Here is a 12989-nt window from a genome sequence, read left to right as displayed (position 1 = left end):
TTCCAAGAATGGTCCTTAAAATCAACACAGTTAGACAAAAATTTTTTTAAAAAATCACAATTAAGAAAAACAAAACCTTAAAGAAATATGGGATTAGATGGGGCAAACAAATCTATGATTTATTGGAATTCCTGAGAGAGAAGAGAAAGAAATCAAATTGAAAAACATACATGAGGATAAAATTCAGGAAAATTTCCCCCATCTTGGTAGAGAGGTTGACAGAAAGATACAGAAATACAGAGAACTACTGTGGGATAATATGCAAGACAACCATCCTCAAGACACATCGTCATCAGACTATCCAAGGTCAGTATGAAAGAAAAAATATCTTAAAGGCAGCTAGAGAGGAGGACTATATTACCTATAAAGGAAAATCCATCAGACTAACAACGGGCTTCTCAGCCGAAACTTTACAAGCCAGAATAGATTGGAGGCCCATTTTTAGCATTATTGAAGGCAAGAAATAAAAGCCAAGAATGTCCTATCCCACCAAACTAACCTTCATAAGCAAAGAAGAAATAAAGTCTTTCCCAGGCAAACTATCATTAAGGGAATTTGTCACCAGTAAACAGCCCATAAAAGAGTTGCTTAGGGCATTCTAAACATGAAATGAAAGAATGAAACTTGTCGCAGAGCACATGTATAGCACACAGTCCACAGACTCTTGATCGCACTACTGCACAATCAAGACTAGAAAGCAATTAGCAAACAACACTAAGACAGGACTAAAACCTCGCATATCAATATTAATTTTTAAAGTAAATTGTCTAAATTCTCCACTGAAATAACATAGAGTGGCAAATGGGATTAAGAAAAAAAGACTGATCCTTCTGCCTTCTTTGAGAGACACATCTCATATGTAATGACTCTCATAGGCTCAAGATAAAAACATAAAAAGTATGTATAACTTGAATGGGAAAAGAAGGGAGCAGGATCACTATTCTTGCATCAGATAAAACATATTTTAAACCAACAATAGTTTTTTGGAAGCCAAAAAGAGTATTAAATAAAGATAAAGGATTCAATTCACCCAGTAGATTTAACTATCCTAAATATACTCATTCAATATTGGAACAACCAGATTCATAAAACAATTACTTTAAGACCAGGGAAAGACTTATACAGACACACAATAATAGTGGAAAACTTAAACACATCATTGACAGTATTAGAAAGATTCTGATGGCAGAAAATCAACAAATAAATTCTGGACTCAAATTTGATGCTAGATCAATTGGACCTAATAGACATCTACAGACTATTCCATCTAACAAACACATAATGTACATTCTTCTCATCTGCATACAGAGCACACTCTAAGACTTATCACATGCTCAGTCATAAATCAAGTTCCAATACATTCAAAAAATCAAAATTATGCCAAACATCTCTTTGGACTGCAGTGGAATAAAAATATAAATTAATACCCAGAGGCACTTTCAAAACCACACAAGTACATGGAAACTAAACCACTTGCTCCTGAATGACTTTTGGATAAGCAACAAAATAAAAGAGGAAACTTTAAAAATCCATGAAATGAATGAAAATAGAGGCACTACATATTCAAACTCTTGTATACAGCTAAAGCAGTGTTAAGAACATCTACAACACTAAGCACCTATGTCAAGAAGATAGAGCAGTAACATTATACCATCATAACTAAAGGAACTAGATAAACAAGAGAAAGCTAATTCCAAAGATAGCAGAAGGAAATGAGTAATTAAGTCAGAGAAGGACTAAATGAAACTGAGACCAAAATCCAAATAAGCACAATCAAAAATGACAAAGAAGAGCTGGTACAAACCCTACTGAAAATATTCCAAAAAATGAGGAGGAAGAATTCCTCTCTAAGTCATTCTTTGGAACCACTATCTTCCTGACACCCAAATCTGGCAAAGCCACAACAAAAAAAGGAAACTATAGGCCAATATCCTTGGTAAACACAGATGCAAAAAACTTCAAGAAAATACTAGCAAACTAAATCCAGCAGCACATCAGAATGTTAATTCACCATAATCAAGTGGACTTTATTTCTGGCCTGCAAGATTAGTTGAACATATGCAAATCAATAAATGTGAGTCACCACATAAACAGAATTAAAATAAAAAAAAATACAAGCGTCTCAGTAGATGCAGAAAAAGCACTTGATAAAATCCAAAATCGCTTCATGATAAAAACCCTCAACTGACTAAGCATCAGAGGGATATACCTCAAATAATAAGAGCCATCTGACAAACCCACAGCCAACATTATACCAAATGGGGAAAAGTTACAGCATTCCCCCCGAGAACTGGATTAAGAAAAGGATTTACACTCTCAGCACCCCTGTTCAACATAATACCAGAAATCTTAGAGCAAAATCAGGCAAGGGAAAGAAATAGACATCCAAAAAGAAAAAGAGGAAGTCAAATTATCTGTCTTCACTGATAATATGATTCTATGCCTAGAGAAGCCTAAAAACTTTGTCAAAAGACTCCTAGACCTGATAAATAACTTCAGCAAAGTTTCAGGATACAAAATCAATAGCATTTCTAAACATCTGTAACATTCAAGATGAGAGACAAATCAAGAACATGATTGCATTACAATAGAAAAAACAAACAAACAAAAAAACTCCTAGAAATACATCTAACCAAGATCAAGAAGGTGAAAGATCTCTACAAAGAGAACTGCAGAATACTGCTGAAATAAATGATAGATGACACAAAAAAACGGAAAACCATTCCATGCTCATGGATTAAAAAAAATCAATATTGCTAAAATGTCCATACTGCCCAGAGCAATCGATTCATTCAAAAGTATTTCTATTAAATTACCAACAGCATTTTTTATAGAATTAGAAAAAAGTAGTCTAAAATTTATATGAAACCAGAAAGAGCCCAAATATCCGAAACAATCTTAAGCAAAAAGAGCGAAGATGAAGGAATCACATTACCTGAACTCAAGGTGTAGTATAACCAAAACACCATGGTACTAGTACAAAAATAGACACATAGATGGAATGGAATAGAGAACCCAGAAATAAAGCCATACACCTACAATCAACTGACCTTTGACAAAGTTGACAAAAATCAGTGATTGCGAAAGAATCCTCTATTCAATAAATTCTATTGGAAAAACTGGCTAATGATATCCAGAAGGAAGAAACTGGACTCCTACCTCTGACAATATACAAAAATTAACTCAAGGTGAATTAATTATCTAAATGTAAGACCTCAAACTATGAGAATGCTAGAAAAAAAATACTTGTAAATACCCTTCTTAATATCAGTCTTGGCAAATAATTTATGTCTAAGTCTTTAAAACAGCAATTGCAGCAATAACAAAAAATTAACAAGTGAAGCCTAATTAAATTAAAGAGCTGTATGGCAAAAGAGACTATCAATGGAGTAAATAATCAACTTACAGGATGTAAGAATTTATTTGCAAAAAACTAATCCAACGATGGTCTAATATTCACAATCCATAAGGAATGTAAACAAATCAACAACAATAAAACAAATAACCCCAATAAAAAATGGGTAAAGAATATGAACAGACATTTCTTAAAAGGAAACATATATGTGGCCAACAAACATGAAAAGCTGCTCATCGTCCCCGATCATCAGAGAAAAGAAAATCAAAACTACAAGGAGACACCATCTCATACCAGTCAGAACGGCTATTAAAAAATCAAAAACTAAAACATGCTGGTGAGGTTGCATAGAGAAAGGAACACTTATACACTGCTGGTGATAACGTAATTTGGTTCAGCCCCAGTGGAAAGCAGTTTGGTGATTTCTCAAAGAACTTAAAGTGAACTACTTTTCAACCCAAAAATCCCACTACTGGATACATACTCAAAAGATAATAAGCCACTATATTAAAAAAAAACCCTCCATTTGTATATTTTTTTTCACAGCACTATTCACAAGAGTGTAGACATGAAATCAGCTTAATTGCCTGTTAATGGTGGATTTGAATTTTTTAAAATGTGGTACTATATATCATGGAATAATATGCACCCATAGAAGATAATGAAATCATGTTCTTTGCAGCAACATGGATACATCTGGAGAACATTATCCTAAATGAATTAACATCTAAACAGAAGACAAAATATTGCATATTCTCACAAGTTCTCACAAGTTCTAAATATTAGGTTCACATGACATCCAGATGGGAACAGTAGACACTGAGGACTCCATATGTGGGGAGGGATGGAGGAATACAATGACTAAAGAAGTTGGATATAGTGTTGGGTCCTAAGTTCACTGTTTGGGTGACAGGGTAAATAGAAGCCCAAACATCAGCATCACACAACATACCCTTGTAACAAACCCGTGCATGTACCCCATGAATGTAAAGTAAAGATAAATATATTTTTTAAAAAACTACAAAAATGAAAACATTATTTTATTTAATCTGGTCATAGACACTTTTTTGATGCATTAAACTTGTAGCATTAATTCTACTTTTTCTCCTATCAGACAATAAATAGATTAAAATTAGGCCTGGGAAAATCATGGTTTTCTGTGGTGAGAAGAGAAAAAAGAAAACTCCTTACGCATTAAATTCACCAGTGCCCATCAATCCTTAGTTATCCTTTTCATGAACCTCGAAATATGTGTCTGTGTATTTTTTATGTGTACATGTAAACTTTTAAGGTAAATAATATTGAATCTTTAATATTAATGCATCTTGACGAAGAGAGCAACCTTTTATTACAATGCAACCTAATATGGAGGCCATAAAGTTGTCCCACTGAGAACATAATTCTCAGCCAAGGAAAATCTTTTTACCTAATACAGGGAAGGAATGACTAACAGTCATCAGGGTGGATTTCCTGAGAAGATCATTAAACCTTCTCAGACTCCTCTAAACCCTCAAAACCTACAGAGGTATCCTATCTTACCTTATAAAGAGCTAGTATATTTGTTTGAGAAAAACCTGCAGAGATATTCACCCCCAAAGCTAATAGGTGAACCCTCAGGAGCTAATCTGGGCTGCTAATCATAGTTAAATCCCATCATAACCAGTCTGGCAATATGCAAAGTCTGATATAAGAGGAAGAAAATTACAACCCTGGGAGCTGCAAAATGAGCTAGTATGTAACAGGATCCAACGGAGTAGCCCTGATACTGGATTTTATTCCTAGCAACACCATGGTTTGTTAAATAACTCTGCAATCTTCTGTCCGTAAAAGCCCCCTTGGTTGCTGCTCTGACCTTGCTGGTTTTTGCAATGGTTCAGAAATACCACCTGGACATTACTGCTCTATTTCAAGGGATCTGGAATGTAAGCTAAATAGGTAAGAATTCATTGACTTAGGGTCACTTTTATGGAACACAAGATTTAATACCCTGGCAGGGATCCCAGGGGAATATGCAAACTAGTTGCTAGGGTGACTTTTTAAAACCTGGAGATCGTATTTGTCTTTTTGTGCCTGGTTTATTTCACTTAGTTTAATGTCCTCCAGGCTCTTCCATGTTTTCATAAATGGCAGAATTTTCTTTTGTTAGGGTGGAAAAATACTGCATGATTTCACTTCCATGTGAAATCTAAAATAGTAAAACTCATAGAAAGAGTAGAATGCTCGTTATCATGGATTGGGGGTCAGAGAAATGAAAATAGACTGGTCAAAGGGTACAAAGTTTCAGTTATGCAAGATGAATAATTTATGATGATTTAATGTACAACAATGTGACTATAGTTAATACTGTATTGTAAACTTGAAATTTGCTAAAGTCTTTTAGTCTTCTTCTCACAAAAAAGAAAGAAAAGGTGAGATGATGGATGTAGTAAAGAGCTAGATTATGTTAATCATTTCACAGTGTATATGCATATAAAAATATCAAGTTGTATACCTTAAATATATGAAATTTTTATTTGTAAATTAAGTAAAAATATTTCAAAAAAGCTGTAAATGAAACCTTGGAGAAGCTGATGGCTTGTATTAAGTAAAGCTGAAGTACCTCAGTTACTGTGGCAGATGGTAGATAAAAGAAATAAAAGGATTCAGGGGAGTGTTCATAAAATGATTACATAATGTAAGGTCAGAAGAACTGCTAAAGGACATTGTTCCATGGAAAGACCCAGAGTCCTTCGCCTTTAGCCAGACTTAATAGTTGTACTGATGAAAGGAACACTGGTCTTGCTAAAAAGCGACTCTCTTCTACAGACTGTTGCTGATAATGGTAGACAATTTCGCCACAGAGCTTGTCTGTCAATAGTGAAGGAAATTATGGATTGCTAGAGGAATAGAGGCCAGGTGTTGTTTCTTAAAGCCAGGGAGTCACAAATTGCTGTAAAGTTCAGCCAGATCAGAAGGGTAGTACAGGGGACTTTATTAATGAGTTGATGAGTTAGTTAATAGAAGAATATGTTACTGTTATTGTTTCCTAAGAGAAAAATAGATAGTGAATGAAGATGTTGTTCAATATTTACAAGCAGAAGAAACAAGAGTATTTGGGTGGCTTTCCCAATAAAATCTTGTGATCTCTTCATCAGTTACTAGACATGAGCCAATGTTCAGATCCAGAATCCATTGACTTAAGCAAGTATTTAATCATTCCTTCAGTTCTTCTCCATAAGGGTCTATGAACATTTACCCAAGTGACTGTACACTGTGTGAATGTAAGCACTCAGGTATATGAGGACTTTTGGACATAGGGTCATAAATTGGGATTTACATCTGGAAGGACAAAGTGCCATTAAAACCCCATATTTGAGTGGAGATATGTAGAAGGAAGATAGTAAACACTTAAATTTCCACAGCATTTTTCATTCCCTGAGTGTTACAATTAAGACAAAATCAGTAACTGCTAAATAGGGTCCTTGGCCTGAAAAGTAGAGCTATAATTGAGGAAAGCTCAAGTGAAAGCCTCCAAAATTGTCCCTTACAAGCCAAGACAATAAATCAGAACAACATTCCTTGAGGAAGCAGTGGCAGAGAGAGAGAGAATAAACTCAAACAATGGTGCAATTCTTGAAGTTCCAAAGGATTCAGGCATGGTGGTCCTAATTGTAGCTCCCTTTAATTAACTAGTATGCCCTCAGCTGAAATCAGATGGTTCTTGGAGATCACTGTAACTCATACAAGTAGCCCCAGTTGCAGCAGTCATACTAGTCATCTATATTGTTTCTAGAGATTAATACAAGCTCAGATGCATAGTATGCAGTCATTTGTTTGGCAAATACACTTATTTTCATTGCAATCAGGAAAGAAGATCCAAACCATTTTATATCCACCTGGATACTACAGTAATATTCATATACAGTTTTACCCAGGCCTAGGTGAACACTCCTGTCTTCTGTCATAATATAATTCAAAGTGCTTTAGACTATCTGAAATATCCATCGAACATCATATTAATCCGTTACATCAATGACATCATGCTGATTAAGCCCAATAAACATGAGTTGTCTAGCTTGCCAGACACTTTGGGCAAGCTACATGTACTCCAGAAGGTAGCCGATAAACCTTTTAAGATGAAAGGATCCTCAACTTCTACAAATGTTTACCGATCCATTAAGCAGAACATGCCAAGACATTTCCTCCAATGTAAAAAAAAATACATTGCTGTATCTTGCATTACCTACTGCAAAAAGACCATAATGCCTCATGAACTTCTCTACATTTTGGAGTGAATGCATTCTACAACTAGGAATACTGCTATTGCCCATATTCTCTGTGAAATAGGTGCCTGCCAGATTTAAGTAGGACTGAAAATTCCACTTTACTGTTATATTGTATGTTTTTTAAGAAACAGCCTCTGGTACATTACAGGTCTAGGTCTCTCACAGAGACAAATGCTTCTCTTTATTCTTACTAAATGCCTGGGAATTTGGGGCTGCTCCTTTAGAAGGCGAGTTTTATTGGACCTATGAAGAAATAAAGATAGATCGGCAGAGCATTAGTCCATCATAAGATCAAAATGGTGTATATAGTATTGAGCCCAAACAGGACCAGAATGCATGTATCTCAGTCCTCTATAAAACTCACCATACTGCCAAAAAAAGTGCTCTGAGGTAAGAATATATATGGATCTCTGGACTGTGTTTGATGGCTTAGTCTTCTTTCAGGTTCTGAAATGAGAAAAAGATCTAAGAAAAATAAGTCTAGAGTAGAATCATTTAAATGAGCATAAAACATTTCATTAAGAATTATGAACATTTTAATTACATGTTAATGTATGTTTATTATAGATGCAATGAGATACCAAGTATATAAAATGAATTGCCTCCTCGTTACTAACCGGCCTTCATCATTAGCGAGACTAGAATGATGAGCACATGAATGATCTAGTCACAGTGACAGATATAGGGGCTACACTTGGGCCCCAAAGCATAAATTCCCACCTACAGATCCCAATGTAGCTATTTTCTCCTATGAATGTCTATTTTGTCAGTAGCAGAGACCCACACTGAGCCCCTGGTTTGTCACTATCATTCATGGAAAGAAAACAGCCATTTGGTTGTAAGTTGATTACTTTGGTCCTTTTCTGAACTGGAAGGGCTATGAGTTCATGGTCACAGGGATAAATATATTTTCTGAGGTTGGGTTTTCTTTCCTTATCTGTAAAGTCTCATCTAGCATCTCTAAATGGGAGCTTACTGTATTAGTCAGAGTTCTCTAGAGAGACAGGACTAATAGGATAGATGTGTATATGAAAGGGAATTTATTAAGGAGTATTAGTATTGGTTCACATAATCACAAAGTGAAGTCCCACAACAGGCCATTTGCAAGCTGAGGAGCAAGGAAGCAAGTCTGAGTTCTAACACCTCAAAATTAGGGAAGTCAACAGTACAGCCTTCAGTCTGTACCCCAAAGCCAGAGAGTTCCTGGCAAACAACTGGTGTAAGCCCAAGGGTCCAAAAACTAAAGAACTTGGAGTCTGATGTTCAAGGGCAGGAAGCATCCAACATGGGAGAAAGATGGAAACTAGTAGACTCAGCCAGTCTAGTACTTCCATGTTGCCCTCTCTGCTTTTATCCTAGGCACACTGGCAGCTGATTAGATGGTGCCCACCCAGATTAAGAGTGGGTCTGCCTTTCCCAGTCCACTGACTCAAATGTTTAATATCCTTTGGCAACATCCTCAACAGACGCCCAGGAACAATACTTTGCATCCTCTAATCCAATCAAGTTAACACTCAATATTAACCATCACACTTACCAAATGTCTTACTAATAGCTATAAAATCTCAAAGACCATAGCATCCAACCAAGAAACACACTTCACAGAGTGAGACCATGACCTGTGAACTACTGATTGCATCACATGACATACTATAAAGAAGCAACCAGCCTGATAACTCATTGGAATGTCTTACTGACAATGCAGATGAAGTGCTAACTCAGAGGAAATATCAAAAAAGGAGAAATTACTGTACCTTAGGATACATACACTAAAACACAGACTCAGTGTGAATCCACAATAGAAAGGATACATGATTCTGGTAACCAAAATGCGAAGAATAATCATCCTACTTATCATCCCTACCGATGACCTACTAGAGAACTTTGTTTCCCTGTCCATGAAACTCTGGTTGAGTCCTGGTTTCCACAAAGGCCATATTCTTGCCTGGTAACATAACAAGAGTTCCACTGAAGTTCAAATTACAGCTATTATTTTAGCACTTTGTGATTTTTTTATTATTTTAAATTTATTTTATTGTAGATTTGAGGGTATGTGTGCAAGTTTGTTATATGGATATGTGGTGTAATGGTGGATTTGGGGCTTCTAGTGTACCTATAGTGACCACTGTACCGAGTAGATAATGTTTGAACCTCATCACATCCTAATCTTCCCACTTTGGAGTCTCCAGTGTCTATTGCTGTCATCTTTATACTCATGTGTACCTATTGTTTAGTTCCTACTTACAAGTGAGAACATGTGGTATTTGATTTTCTTTTTCAGAGTTATTTCACTAAAGATAACGGCCTTCAGCTCCATCAGTGTTGCTCCAAAGGACATAATTTTATTGTGTTTTATGATAAAATAGAATTCCATGGTGTATATATACCATATTTACTGTTTCCAATCAACTCTTGATGGACACTTAGGTTGATTCCATGACTTTGCTATTATGAATAGTCCTGTGATAAACATAGACATGAGTGTTTTTTTCTTTTTAATAAAATGATTTTTTTTCTCTTTAGTTACCCAGTAGTGGGAGTGCTGAGTTGAATGGTCCTACTATTTTTGATTCTTTGAAAAATTTTATACTGTTTTCCAGAGGGGCAGAACTAATTTACATTCCCTCTAACAGTGTATAGGTCTATACTTTTCTCCACAGCCTTGACAAAATCTGGTGCTTTTGACTTTTTAACAATAACCATGATGACTGGTGTAGGATTATGTCTTATTGTAGTTTCCATTTGCATTTCCCTGTTGATAAGTTACAGTAATAGTTAGCATTTTTTTCATATGTTTGTTGGCTGCTTGTATATCTTCTTTTGAGAAATATCTGTTCAAGTCCTCTGCTCATTTTTTAATGGGGTCATTTGCTTTTCCCTTGTTGACGTGTTTGAATTCCTTGTAGATTCTGGATATTGGTCCTGTGCTGGAGGCATAAATTAAAAATGTTTCTCCCATTCTTTAGGGTGTCTGTTTACTCTACTGATTATTTCTGTTGATGTACAAAAGCTTTTTAGCTTAATTAAATTCAATTTATCTAATTTTGTTTCTGTTGCATTTGCTTTTATGTTAAGCTGAAATTATTTCCTTAGGGCAATGTCCAGAAGAGTTTTGTCTAGGTTTCCTTCTAGGACTTTTATACTTTCCCATCTTACATTTAAATTCTTTATCCATCTTGAGTTAATTTTTGTATATAGTGAGAGGTAAAGGTCCAGTTTTATTCTTCTGCAGATAGCTAGCCAATTTTACCAGCACCACTTATTGAATACAGTGTCCTTTCCCACTTGTTTATCTTTTTTAACTTTGTCAAAGATCTGTTGGTTGTAGGTATGTGGCTTCCACGTTGTAAAAGAGGAAGTTGAATTATCTCTGTTCACTGACGAAATGACTTTAGAAAACCAAAATGATTCCTCCAGAAGACTCCTAGACATGAAAAATGACTTCGGTCAAATTTAAGTATGCAAGGCCTTTTCACAAAAATCAATAGCATTTGTATACACCAGTAACAGTCAAATTGGGAACAATTTCAAGAACTTAATCTCATTTACAATAGCCACACACTAAATATATACCTAAGAATTCATTTATCCAAGAAAGTGAAAGATGTCTACAAGGATAACAACAAAATAATAATAAAAGAATTAATAGGTGACACAAACAAAAGGAAAAACATCCCATTCTCATGGATTAGATAAATCAATATTGGCAAAATTACCCAATTGCCCAAAACTATCTGCAAATACAACACAATTCTGACAAAACTATCAATGCCATTCTTCACAGAATTAGGGAAAAAAAAATCCTAAAGTTGATATGACACCAAAAAAAGAGCCTGGAGAGCCAAAACAATCTTAAGCAAAAAGAACGAAGACAGCAGCATCACATGACCTAACTTCAAATTATACAAGGCTATAGTAACTAAAACAGCATGGTACTGATATAAAAATAGACACATAGATGAATGGCACAGAATAGAAAACCCTGAAATATCTGAGCACTTTGAGCTCTTTGGATCCGGGAACCACTGGGTAAGAAGTCACTATCTTGACAAGCTTCACAGGAGAAGCCTGCTTTTTACAACCGAATTTGTAGGAGGATCTGGATATTTTCACATAATGGAGGTCAGGATAGAACCCCAGTGATTTGCCTGTGTACCACTTGATTCTCTCTTGCCTAATTGTTGCAGTGAACAGGTAAATGCAGTCACCCTCACGTTGAGAATCATAAGAATATCTAAGGCTTTGGCACTCATGAATACAAGTTTGGGTCACACTACTGAAAAACCAAACAAACAAACAAAAAAAAACAAACCACCACCACAACAAAAATCTGAAGAGATGATAATTCTGAGAATAAGAGAGTATTTAGAATGAATAATGGAGAAAGGAGAAGAATGATTAGCTGATTCAGTTCTGAGGCCTGTATTAGAGGAAGTGACTATAATTTGTCCAATTAACTTCTCTGTTTTAGATTTCTTTTCTGAAGAGAGGGCCTCAGTAAACCTGCAGGAGCTGTTTGCCAAAAATATGTGGAGTCGATTGGTACTGTGCAAGGGGTATTAGAAGTTAGCTATGGCTGGGAGTGGTGGCGCATGCCTGCAATCACAGCACTTTAGGAGGCCAAGGTGAGCAGATCACTTGAGGTCAGGAGTTCGAGACCAGCCTGGACAACATGGTGAAAACCTGTCTCTAATAAAAATACAAAGATTATTTATGCATGGTGGCACACGCCTGTAGTCCCAGCTACTTGGGAGGCTGAGGCAGGAAAATGGCTTGAACCCGGGAGGAGAAGTTGCAGTGAGCCAACATCATGCCACTGCACTCTATCCTAAGTGACAGAGAGAAAGACTCTGTCTAAAAAAAAAAAAAAAAGGCCTTTAAGGTGTGCCACTGGACCTCCTTCAAGTGAGAAACTACTCTGAGACTTACAAACTTCCAGCTTCCATGCCTTCAGGATCTACTGCAGCACTGAAGTTATATTCTCTTTGGGCTGCTCCCAAACAATGTCTGAGTTCAGCAGGAATACTAGAGGTACAAAGGCTGTAGTCCAAGGTGCTCTCTACTACCATGTCTCCCCTTTCTCTTCTCTTTTCACAACTATCATATCTACATTGAAGTAAAAGTTCTCCCTGCCAACTTCTGCTCCTTCTTTCCTTTAACTTTACAAGGCATTACTCACACCAAATCCCATTCACATTCAATTCACTTTATTCTTCTTCTTCCTAGAGGACCCAACATGGCACACTAACTTTACCAATCTACTAATTCTTGCCTTAATATGAGACAAAATAAGACCAACACTGTTTGTAACACTATAGTTCAATTATAGTCAATTCATTTCAAGATGCATTTACTGAGTACCTAATGTG

At 36.0% G+C, this 12989-nt stretch overlaps 1 pseudogene; it reads right to left on the bottom strand.

The window, feature by feature from the left end:
- The window catches only part of LOC699539 (phosphoserine aminotransferase pseudogene), a 151625-nt pseudogene extending 138936 nt beyond the window's left edge, over window positions 1-12689 (bottom strand).
- Window positions 12690-12989: the final 300 nt, after the last annotated feature.

The sequence above is a fragment of the Macaca mulatta genome, chromosome 2 (assembly GCF_049350105.2).
Source record: "Macaca mulatta isolate MMU2019108-1 chromosome 2, T2T-MMU8v2.0, whole genome shotgun sequence".
Classification (NCBI taxonomy): Eukaryota; Metazoa; Chordata; class Mammalia; order Primates; family Cercopithecidae; genus Macaca; species Macaca mulatta.
Note: the sequence above shows the minus strand (reverse complement) of the source record. Positions and strands in the feature narration are given on the sequence as shown.